General features: G+C 37.9%; 1 pseudogene; it reads right to left on the bottom strand.

Annotated features, from left to right (window-relative positions):
- Positions 1-8,640: 8,640 nt before the first annotated feature.
- The window catches only part of LOC118835412, a 63,495-nt pseudogene continuing 59,115 nt past the window's right edge, over positions 8,641-13,020 (bottom strand).

Here is a 13,020-nt window from a genome sequence, read left to right as displayed (position 1 = left end):
GGTGGGGGTCGGGGCAAGAAATATCCACTATCAGGAACTCATCCACACTAAGAACCACTGACTTGCTTTCATTTAACTGGGCACTTACTATTAGGATGACTTCTTGCCATAGAATCAGGAGTCAAACCTATTCTACACTTTCTACTTCATGAGTTTCTCTTATGAAACTGAAAGGAAAGAACTTGGTAATGTCTTTCCCTTCCAGGGCCCTACAATTATTTTTTGCTCAATCAAACAAACTCAACACAAGATGGAAGTATGGAGTTCTTCAGATCTTCCTTATTTTCACCCCCTTTTCTTTTCCCACACTTCTTGCAGAACACAATACTATCTTAAGGGTTCTTCTATCATATATTGGACTGGCTATGTATTGCCAGAAACTTTTCCAAAACTGTTTCATACATAACATGTTAAAATATGCTAGAATTAACAAATACTTTTGGAACAATGTAACAACATAATTTCTTGCATACTCAAGTATTCAGATTAGCTCTCCTGGTTTCTTTCAAGAGCAAAGATTATTTTTCTTATGGTCCCCACCATCATTGATTTCAAGCTGGTTACCTAACTTGAGCCTCCAAGCAATGTATCAGAATCTAATAATCTGATACATCTATCTGAAAACATTGATGCACAGTGGGATACAATTTTTGGTACTGCATTGTTCAGATCTTCCTAGAATTTGAATTTTCTTTCTGTGGGCTAGTTTTAATGTTTCAAGTTTCACTTATTTTGATGCAGCTCTCTGAAGGCAAAGAAGTATAAGGAAGGACACAGCACAGCTGTACCCTTTTGGCTGAATCTTTAGCATGACTTCTCACCTGTTAAAGCTTTTCTGGCCCATGTTAAAACTCTACTAGCCAGTGTGCAGTGTGCAGTTAGCTATGAAGCTAACACAATCTCCCAATCAGGGTTCTCTACCTCTAAATGATTCCATGTTTGCCTCTTATATTGAACGTAAGCTGATGGGCTTATTGCTTAGGGTTTGACTGTAAGGGGGAAGGGATAAGCATTTATATAGTGTCTATTATGTGCCATACACTGTGCTAAGTGCTTTTTAATATCTCATTTGATCCTCACAAACCACCTCAGGAAGTAACTGCTATCTTTACCTCCATTTTACAGGTGAGGAAACAGGCAAAGATAGTTAAGCGACTTGCCCAGGGTCACATAACTAATAAGCATCTGAAGCCACATTCGAAATCAGGTCTTCCTGATTCCAGGCCCAGTACTCTATACACTACAGCACCTAGCTGAACTCACTATGAATCCCCCATAGCAGCACTCATTCATCCCACCATTTATACCATTACTAGATGGTAAATATTGATTTGGCACAATAATTCTAGTCAGAAGACTTCAGTAGGATAAAAGACCTGGATGCGGTGTTCAAAGCCATAGGTTAAAGGGGAAATTATTCAAGTGTTGGCCTTAAGGGAAAAAGTACTGGAAACCCAGCTGGATGAGGTCTTCCACTCTTAGAAGTTACTAAAGGCAGAGGCCCAGACCTGGCCAACTCTCAGATACCCCAATGTAAGAAGCCTGAGGTTACTAAGCACCCCAGTGTTTGTGGACCATTGAAAAGAGGAGCCAGAGGATGAGAAAGATTTCAAAGGGAAAATAAGAAATAAATTGAAAGATCAAAAAATTAAGAGGAAAAAGACAAAATTAAAATGTAGTTCACAAGTGGATATACCAGAAGAGACAACAATAAAAACTGTTGAAGAATGCATAAAACCTCAAAAGGAACCCAAAGCATTTTAAGTATTATATGATGGGAAATTAACCAATATTTTCTTTTTTTAATAATTAGTTAAGTTGTAGTTTTCAACATTCACTTCCATAAGATTTTGAGTTTTAAATTTTCTCACCCTCCCTTTCCTTCCTCCTCCCCAAGACAGCATGCAATCTGATATAGGCTCTACTTACACATTCGTATTAAACATATTTTCACATTAGTCATGATGTAAAGAATTCAAACTAATGGGATGAAACATAAGAGAGAAGAAACAAAACAACAAAAGAAAAGGAAAGAAAATAGTCAGCTTTGATCTGCATTCAGACTCCAAAGTTCTTTCTCTGCATGTGGATAGCATTTTCCATCATGAGTCTTTTGGAGTTGTCTTAGATCCTTGCATTGCTGAGAAGAACTAAGTCTATCAAAGTCAGGCATTGCACAATGTGGCTGTTACTATGTACAATGTTCTCCTTAACCAGTATTATCTTATGAAGGAGAGACTCCTGTGGACTCCCCAGAAGTCATAGAACAATAGCAAGGAGATCCAGAATGCTTCAAGAGAGAAATGAAACTCTCAAGAGAAAGAATTAAAATTGAATCTTGATCAGAAATCGGAGCTCTCCGAGCAGAATTTTGAAATTACAAACACCAAAGTAGGAAGTAATGATAATAATAACTATCATTTATATAGTGCTTACTATGTGCCAAGAACTGTGCTAAGTGGTTTACAAATATTATCCCAATTGATGCTCAAGGCTATTATCCCTATTCACAGATAAGGAAACTGAGGTGAATAATGGTTGTGATGAGCCCATTTCACACAGCTAGTTTAGTGTCAGAGGCTGAATTTGAATTTAAGTTTTCCTGACTCCAGGTTCAGCAGCACCCTATCTACTGCACCAAATGATGGAGAATCTTGTAAAAGAAAATTTGAAAAATAGAATAACAAATTAGGAATCCAAAAGTAATGAAGTGGAAGAAAATTTGACAGAAGAGAAGGCGATAGTGTTAAAAGAATGTTTGAATTCAATACTGGCTTGCAACTGAACATCCGAAAAATGAAGATCTTAGCAACCAATCCCCATCACTTGCTGGCAAATAGAGGGAGAAGAAATGGAAACTGTCAAATTTTATATTCTTGGGCTCAAAGATCACTGTAGATGGTGACTGCAGCCATGAAATTAAAAGAAATTAAATTTTTTTTTTAAAAAAGAAAACTATGGCAAACCTGGACAGCACACTAAAAAGCAGAGACATCGCCTTGCTGACAAAGTTCTGTATAGTCAAAGCTATGGTTTTTTTTAGTAGCAGTGTATGGCTGTGAGAGTTGGACTATAAGGAAAGTTGAGTGCCAAAGAATCAACGCTTTCAAACTGTGGTGCTGGAGAAGACTTTTGAATATCCTTGGACAGCAATGAGATCAAATTGGTCAATACTTAAAGAAATTAATTCAGGCTATTCACAGGAAGGTTAAATACTGAAGCTTTTAGTTTTTGGCCATATAATGTGAAGATGGGACTCATTGGAAAAGACCCTGATGTTGGAAAAGATTAAAGACAAAAGGAAAAGGGGACAGCAGAGGATGAGATGGATAGATAGTGTCATGGAAACAATGAACATGAACTTGGACAGACCTGGAAAAATAGTGGAGGTTAGAAGGGCCTGGCATGCTGTTGTCTGTGGGGTCATGAAGACTTGAGTACCACTGAATGGCCACCACCAACAACAAATGAATTCTATAGCAGGCAAAGTTACTGCTCTTGAACATAGATTATACAGAAGCAATCTGGCATTATGCACACACAAAAAAGCGACTAAAATGCCCATACTCTTCAACTCATGGATACAACTACTTGACTTATGCCCCAAAGAATTCAAAGAAAGGAAGGTCCCATATATAGCAACATATTCATTATGATACTTTTTTATAGCATAGGAAAAAGCCAGAAACAATGAATACCCATTGACTCCCTAGCTGAACAAGTTGTAGGATTATTATTTTAACAAAACATTATTGTGCAATAAAAAATGATAAAAATGTGGAACTCAGCAAAGGTATGTTTGAAGTGGTGCATAGTGAAGCAAGCAGTTATCAGGAAAACAATATAACAATGACTAAAATAACATAAATGAAAAGACTATTAACCTGCAGCCTAATTCTGAATGATTATGATAATCAATCTTGGCCTTGGAAAAGAAATGAGACGGCACCTCCCTCTTTACAAAAGAGAAATGGGAAACCATGGACACAAACTGCTGCAGTCACCGTCAAGAGTGATCGAGGGGTCAGTCTTGACTAACTTTTTCTTTGTGATGAGGGAGGTTTATTGGGTTTTGGGGAGGAGAGGGTGGGAGGAGTGTTATATTTGGAAATCACTGCAATGTAAAACTAAAAGGTGTCAATAACACTTATTTTAAAAATAAAACAACATTATGGTTAATTACTTAGGAAATTCCAGGGAAACTCCATATAATGTTTCCCCAGCCAACACTATTAAGATATTGTTAACCAATTCTACCTCATGGTCATAAAATCCCAGTTTCGCTCCACCTGTGCCCTTCCCTGGCCTAGGAATGGAGCTCTTGCTTATAACATTGTTCTTAGGACCATCTGCCACTCTTCCACCTAAGGCTGTGGGCAGAGTCTGATATTTGTGCTGAGTCTGTCTCAGTGGTGACTTCATTTTAAAACCTTGCTTAGAACTTTGAGTACAAGGCAACTGACCTGCATAAAATGGCAGCTGTGTATGCTCCCTAATCCATCTCCTCATAATTATGTGAACCAATCAAAATACTTAGAGAGGAGCTGAGGCAGCACTGATGCCATCTCCTCGTGATTCTGTGCTCCATCGGAATACCTTTGCCCTCACGTGGAGGTTGCTTATTCCTGTCTGTAGAAAGCACCACAAAACTTGAAATGCCCAGCCCACCCAATACTTACTGACTTGGTGAGCTGAATAAAATTCATGTAACTTTCCTTCCTGAGTTTGCCTCATTAATTGGGGCAAGGCCTGAACAAGATTTTTTTTTCCTTCTAAAAGCTGTGTTTATGACCATCCAGTTAATATAATAGCAATATGTAACCTACACACTACCATAAGATTAAGTTGGAGATAAACATTGTGGGAAGGTGAAGTAGCACTATTTTGGATTCACTGTGCTCATTGGGAAAAAAAAGGAAATTGACCAAATTCTCCTGCCCATTTTCATCTCCCTATCATCTAGCATCAAATATTCTCTAAATGAGGGATGTGCTAGGCTAACAGAAACACTACAGAGGAAAAGGTAGCCTATATATGCTCATATCTCCTATATAAGGTTCAGAGAAAAATATTCTCTGTAAAGCTAGAGGAAGCCTTCATAGAACTAGAGACAGGGTGATGTGGTCCTTCCACTCTATGTTTTGAGTTGGGTCTCTACAGCTGTTTGGGCAGTGTAAAGCCTGTGTTTTCAGATCAACTCATGCGAGTAACAGGACTTCAAATGGCATGTGAGAATGGCAACATCAAGAGGGTATGTTTCAAGCTCAAATTTGTTGGCAAGCATACTTGAGGACTCAGCTAGTCACTTTAAGTCACCTGCTCCATAGACACAAATGCCTTGGACGTAGTGGCCTGCAAGAGAAAGATGACAAGAAGGTCAAACAAAGAATTCATTCTATGAAGGAGAAGAAATGTAGCCCTCCATATAGCAAAGTAGATAAAGATGTTCTCCAAGATGGCACCAGTAGGGAGTAGCAGAAAGAGCAAGATACGGAGTCAGATGATGTGGGTTCGAGCTCCGGCCCTGCTTGTTGACTACCTACCCAAACCTACCCAAGTCATCCCTCTGAGCCTCATTATCTATATCTGTACAATAAACGGTCTGCTCCAGAGGGATGCTACATTTGAATTTATTCTCCTTATATTGATTCTATACAAGGTATCCCAAAAGCCTTATACAGTTTTAATAGTTGTAAGCTCTAGTTTAAAACTGCACTAAGACTTTTGGGAGAGTGTGTGTTAATATCTGTATGTATATAGATAGATGTGTGTGTATAAGTATAGATGCAGGTACACATACAGAATATGTCTGTCTATCTATCTTTGCTTGTTGTATTCCCCATTAGAATGTCTGCTTCTTTCAAGTAGGGACTATTTCATTTATCATATTTGTATCACTAGCACCTAACAAAGCACCCGGCACATAGTAGACTCAATAAATGATTGATTGATTGATAGGATCATAAGTCTACCCAAGTATCAATGTAAGGGAACAATTAACATTCTACTTTAATGCTTCAACACAATGAGGAGGTGACTGGATTTCCAAGAATATGCCCTGTCATGTTTTGTGCTATCCAACCAAGTTGAGAGGGTTTTAAGGATAGGCCTGGTAATGAACTTTGTGTTTCTACATAAAGTCTTTCTTAATCCCCCCAGCTGCTGGTGCTCTCATTTGTAAATTTCTCTTGTATTTGTTCTGTAAATACTTTATTTATTCATTGATATACATATGATTTCCCCAGATAGAATGTCAGCTCCTCAAGGAAAGAGATTTTTTTTTTCATTTTTGTCTTCATATCTCCCAGGGACTTAGTATATAGCATATACTGAGCACTTAATAGAAGTTTTCTCATTAATTTTGTTTAATAAATGTTTGGTGATTGTTGTTCTTTAAGAACCAACCTAATTAAATTTGGAGAAGACCATTACCAGAAGGTTGGCCATTAGGTAAAGAATCTTGAGGGCCCATAACAAGTCATGAAGAATTAGCCATTTTGTGGAATAGATAATTTTAATTCTAGGCAGATTTTCTACTACCGCGCATGATAATTGTAGGCCACTTTTCTCCACCATTAATTGGCTCAACTCATGAAGACAGTCCTCAACTATGGGGAAATTGTAATGTGTTAGTGAAGTGAAGATAGCACCAATGAAATCAAATCCTTTGAGAACTGAAGAAGGAAAGAGATGTGCACTTTATAAACTGAGGGGAAGGAACCAGTAGGAAGGTAAATAGCGAAAATGTTGTTGAGCAAGGGAATGGTTGAAATGGTATAAAGGGCTGGGAATCTAGTAATACATATGGAAGGAATAGTTTTAGAAAGAAGGAATGACTCAAGAAATAAAGATCTGTCCTCTGAGGTTTGTCTTTTTGTTGGCAAAAAAAAAAAAAAGAGAAAGAGCTTCAGAAATAGAAGGGGAAGATGAGAGGTACTTTGATTTGGAAATCAGGAAAGTGCAGGAATTGTGGCTTCTGAAAGGGCTGTACCTTAAATACAGTAAGGTTGTGTGGCCAGTTCATTGTTAAAAGAATGTTGTGGTTTGGCAGGGACTCACCATAGCAAATCCATTTCATTGACAGTCTTGAGCATTGTGCCCAAGCTTTTAAAATTACTCCTGCCTCGTCTTTGAATTGTTGGGTCATTCTATTTCTATTCTTTTTTGGTTATTCTAGCAAAATGGTTCTCAAACTTTTTGCTCTCAGGACCCCTTTATAATCTCAAAAATTATTTGAGGTCCTCAATAATATTGACCAAATTAGCCCAGTAAAGTTTACCTAGCTCTCTTGTCTCCTTGTCTCTCTTGGTTATATTTGTTATATCTGTTCATATTTGCCACGTTAGAAATTAAAATGTCTTAATAGTATTAAAAAAAAATTTGATGTCATGGACCATCTGAAAGGGTCTTGGGACTCCCAGCGGTGCCTAAACCACACTTTGAGAACTGCTGCCCTAGGGTATCCATCTGGTCTTGATGTCTGTGTTCTGCTACTGCTGACCCCTTTTGCTGTAAAGAGTCTCCTGATTTGACTGTGGTTGGCCACCATTTTTCTCCTCATCCTAATTCTGATGCCTACCCCCATCCTCTAGATGGTGAACGATTGTCCCGGTCAGGAGTGTTTCTAGGCCATTGGCATATTATTGAAATGTGACAAGAAATATAAGGTAAATTGTGGGGATGCCCATTAATTGGGGAATGGTTGAACAAAGTATGGTATATGACTGTGATGGAATACTATTGTGCTATAAGAAATGATGAACTCCATCTTAGAAAAACATGGATAGATTTGCACAAAATAATGAAGAGCAAAAAGAGCAGAACCAAGAGAATGTTGTATATAGTAACATTTTTTTAAGGACAACTTTGAGCAAATAAGTCATTTTGACTATTATAAATATCTGAATTAACTACAAAGGACATCTAAAGGAAGATACTGTCTGTATCCGGAGAAAGAATTAATAAATAGAACTATGTATAGTACATATACATATATGTGTATATCTATACATATTTGTGTCTAATGGTAGCCATGGCGGGGTGAGGGAAAAAAGAAACTTACACAATTTTTTGTACATTTAACAGAAGTAGCAAGTTGTCCATAATAGATTTGCAGTTTTATGTGCAATCATTTTTTGGTATTATACTATGTTTTGGAAATGTTTGTTTTATTCCATAAATTGAAAATTAAATAAATAAGATTTAAAAAAAAAAGAAATTTGAGGTAGCTTTCACTGAATGCCCTAGATTTTTAGAAAGACTTTGTGGTGCAGTGGGAAGAAGACTGGACTTGGAGTCATGGGACCTGAGTTCAAATCCTAGCTCTGTTACTTATTACCTGCATGACTAGAAAAACTCGCTGAGCTTTAGTTTCCTCATCTCTAATATGAGGGGTTTGGATTAGATAATACTTGTTGATGCCTCTTCCAGCTCTAAAATTATATGAGATAAAGTGATTTGTGCAAAAATAAGAGCGTGTAGCCAGCTCTCCTGGCTCCTGAGCTAGTACTTTATTCTCTCAGCCTCCAAGAACATCACGTACAGAAATGAACCTGTGTTGCATTGCAACCTGAAATTGCCTACCATGCATGATATTTCCATTCTAATAGCAAAATACCAACAGTCAAAAGGATGATACAGTCATGTACTACTACTGCAGCCCTGCTCACAGTTTTCCTGGAAATTCCACTTCATAGCCTGGAGGCTGCCTTTCTCTGCTTCTTCTGGCATGAATCCAGGGACATCTGCAATGTTGATAAAGGAGAAAAGCAGAAATAAGAACTAGCCAAAAAAAAATTCTCAAAACAAAGATGAGGTACAAGATGAGTTTCAAGGCTTTAAAAAATTCTTGCCCTGAGGGCATTCATTATTTATTAACCTGTTTACTCTGATTTTCCTATATCTTTAAGCAGAGATGAAAGCCTGAGGAAGACCAGGAGGTTTATGGGGGGAGCTCTGGGACTGCATCTTTACTTTCCCTTAGTTCAGTTTCTTCATAATTTAAAGAACTACCCTTCTAGGCCTAATGTTTAAGAAGGGCTAGAATAGGGAAAGAAAACATTCTGAAGACCTGTTATTTTGTTCAAGCTTTAGCCCCAGAATTGGAAACCCATAAGTTGTGGGTTACTTCTGAGGGTATTTGTAATTTTTTTTTTAAATAAGACACTAAGCATTCTTGAAGGCAATATGGTGCTATGAGATTTGGTCACTGGACATTAATTTGAATCCTGCCTCTGACACTTCCTTCCATGCGACCTTACACAAGACCATTTGACCTCTGTGAACTCTAGTTTCCTCTCCTATTACATGAGGGCATTAGACTAGATAATCTTTGCTGATATTCCTTCCAGCTTTCCTAGTTAGAAATCTAGGTTTTTTTTGTGTTCACCAATCACATTCTGCTCTTTATCCTACTTAAATAAGTACAAAGAAGAGTGCTTCCTATCAAGTGAATAATTACTTAGCAAGATGAGCAAATGACAATTTATAGCTCTCTTTCTTATTAATTCGATGCCTTTGATAAATCAGGTTAGTGCTTAGCTGTTAAGTCATGTCATTAGAACAAAATTCACTTGCAGTGAAAACTTACTTCCCCGAATGATCCTGCAAGAGGAGGGCTCGCTTTCTTAAAGAGAGCACTGTGGATTTGAGGAGTTGGCTGTTTTCATATGCTAAAATCATATGGGCATTATTTGACAAGGCAAGTGGGTTTATATAGCAATGATGAAGATACTGTAAAGGGACAGAGATCTGGATGCCCTTGGGCCAGGTGTGGATAAGGGGGATGAGGGGCAAGAGGCTCCTCAAAAAGGAAAAAGCCTAGGGAGGGACTTAATGGTCATGAGTCAGGTCTAGTTAGGGGGCCTGATGTTATAGAAAGGCGACAATAATAGAAAAAGCAAACAAAACCAATCTTTTGAGTAGGAGTGGAAGAGAAAACATGGAGGTGGTGTGTATACAAGAAGACAAGACCCAAAGGCAGAGGTAAGTGACAAAGCTCCCTAAATTACTAACAAGGACGGATTATCTAGGATTATTAAAGGAGCTAGCAAGGACCTGTGTCACAGGCCAAGGAGAGAAGGAAGAGAAGATAGATCTTAGGGACGGAGCAAAGGGTCCACAAGCTGTGATGAAGGAGGTGGCTACAATGTCAGTGTGGCTGCGCCAGAAGCTAGAGTTATATATACAGGGGAGCTGTGAGGCTCCAGTGAGACAGAAGATGTAAAGCACCTTGCAAACCTTAAAGTGCTATATAAATGCCAGTTATTATTGTTATCATTATTAGCCTAGAGTCTTGGGCAGCTAAGATGCACAGTGGATAGAGCGTTGGGCCTAGAGTCAGGAATACTTGAGTTCAAATCTGGCCTCAGACACTTACTGCCTGTGATCCTGGGCAAGTCACTTAACCCTGTTTGCCTCAGTTTCCTTAGCTTTAAAATGAACTGAAGAAGGAAATGGCAAACCACTCAAGTGTCTCTGCCAAGAAAACCCTAAATGGGGTCACAAAAAATCAGACACTACTGAAATGACTGAACAACAAGTCTAGAGTCACCAAGCCTCTAGTGATTACTTCATTCTCTGAGCTTTTAATACACTCCTGCTAAGCTCAAGCAAAGTTTATAGAACAATACAGGCTTGTGATGGTAAATGTTTAACATCCCTTATCAATGGACTAGAGATGGAAAATGTATGCACATACACTTTTAAGTTTAAATTGCATTATTAACATTTTTTAAAAATCTAGACAATCAACAAAACAATAAATCAAGCCTTGATTTGTAGTGATTGCTGACTTCTTGGGTGTAAATGCTCACACTGAAAATTTAACAATTGGTTCTAGAAGCCAATTAAAGCTGGCTCCAGCACACCCTCATAAATATGGGACCAAACGGAATAAGGAAGCTTATCTGCTGGGGTTCAGAGGAGCTGAACACAGGGAAGAGAAAGAAGACTTACGTTTTCAAGTCTGTAGGTCTTAAGAAGTAAGGGCCATTGGTAGTAAAAAGCTTGGTGAACTGGTAACAGTTTTCAGCATTCTAGGAGCTGAGAAATCCTGAGTTATATCAAAAGAAGAAATTTGCTTATGATGAGGCCTGGCCTCAGGCTCTGTGAATTAATTTCTCTGAAAATGTCTTTTTCTTTTTTTCTCTCCTCCCTCCCCCTGTTTTAAAAATTGAGGCAGCAAGAAAAACTAAGCCTATCCTTCTGAGGTGTTCTGTCTCCTTGTAGTTAGAATGCAGTTGAAGGAAAGAAAGAGTAGCTGACTTTGGAGACTAGAACTAGATTAAGAAAGGATGTGTTAGGGCAGACAGACAGTCAGAGATTCAAAGGAAGCAATTAGCTCTAATGATGGGCCTATGGGAAGTACCACATTTTGAAAGGCCTGTCTCTCCCCATCCCCTTTTCCATTTTTAAATTGTTTGAAGCTTAATTGTACAAGGCCCTGTTTTTACAGCTTCTAGGTCTGAAATTCTGTGATTTAACGACTCTGTTGCAAATCCTGTTCATAACTGCTTGATGATACAGTATAAGATGGTGTGTGTATATATCTATATATATATTGATATAGATATATACACACATATTTATGTATGTGTATATATACACATACACATATATTACACACATACACACATATGTACACACACCTATAGGCATATTTGTATTCAGTGAGGTGGCACAGTGGATAGAATGCTGAGCCTGGAGTCAGGACGATCTGAGTTCAATTGTGACCTCAGAAACTTAGTACCTATTTGACCCAGGCAAGTCACTTAACCTCTATTTGCATCAGTTTTCTCACCTGTAAAATGGGGATAAAAACAGCACCTACCTCCCTGGGTTGTTGTGAGGATGAAATAAGATAATATCTGTAAAGCACTTAGCACAGGGCCTGGCACACAAAGTTACACAAATGTTAGCTAATACACACACACACACACACACACACACGCACACACACACACACACACATCTTTACAAAGTTATTTGTTAATAAAAACCTGATAAATAAATATCATCTAGAAAGTTCTTCCATTAAAGAATTTAAGAAGATGTTGTTTCTCTCCTTGAACTTCCCTAAGAAATCATTTAGCCCAGGAGAGTGTGGACTGAACAAGTAAGTAAGTTACCTATGTTTTCTGGACCAATTGCTAGGTTTTAAAGTTATACAGCTTAAAAAAAACACCAAAAATGTGGGTTCAAAAAAACCTTGCTCTACCATTTATTAGCTGTGTGACCAAGATACACATATACACACACACACACACACACACACACACATATATATATATATATGTGTATCTGTGTGTGTGTGTGTGTGTGTGTGTGTGTATGTGGTCTGGGCACCAGTTTCCTGATGTGTGAATATGTGAAGTGGAAATCATAATATTTTTACTATTTGGTGGAAAGGTCAAATGAAGATAAGGAATGTGGGGATACTTCATAAATTTAAAAATCACTACAGGAATGTAAAATGTCATAATTATTATAATAGTTATTATCTAATGATAAAGTAGGATATTTTATTCTTGACATCTGTCAAGAATGTGACTAGCACATAGGTTAGGCAGGCATGATTGGTGGTGATCTACATTGTATCAAAGAAAAACTGTACTTTGAGTATGGGGCATAAGTGTGCCAGAAACAATTTTTATTCAATTAGATTATTCTAATTCTTAACATTTCTGGTTAGGGAGAGAAAAAGAAAAATCCAAAGTGATAGAAATCTATTCTGCCTTTAAAAATCCCTCTCTGACCAATATGTTTTCTTTTGTCTTTATTTCTTTTTATATTTTTCCCAATTAACCAAAATCTGCTTCCTCCCTCCCCCTCCCTCTCCGCTCTCCACACTCCTTCCCTTCCTCTGTGTCTCTGTCTCTCTCTCTCCCACCTTTCCTCTCCCCTCATTGAAAAAAAAAAGCCAAGCCCTTGTAGCTCTTGTAACAAATATGTATAGTCAAGTAAAAAAAGACTCCCACATTTGGCCAATTTGTTTTCAAGTTACAATTTCTAGTACTCCCA

The sequence above is a fragment of the Trichosurus vulpecula genome, chromosome 1 (assembly GCF_011100635.1).
Source record: "Trichosurus vulpecula isolate mTriVul1 chromosome 1, mTriVul1.pri, whole genome shotgun sequence".
Classification (NCBI taxonomy): domain Eukaryota; kingdom Metazoa; phylum Chordata; class Mammalia; order Diprotodontia; family Phalangeridae; genus Trichosurus; species Trichosurus vulpecula.
Note: the sequence above shows the minus strand (reverse complement) of the source record. Positions and strands in the feature narration are given on the sequence as shown.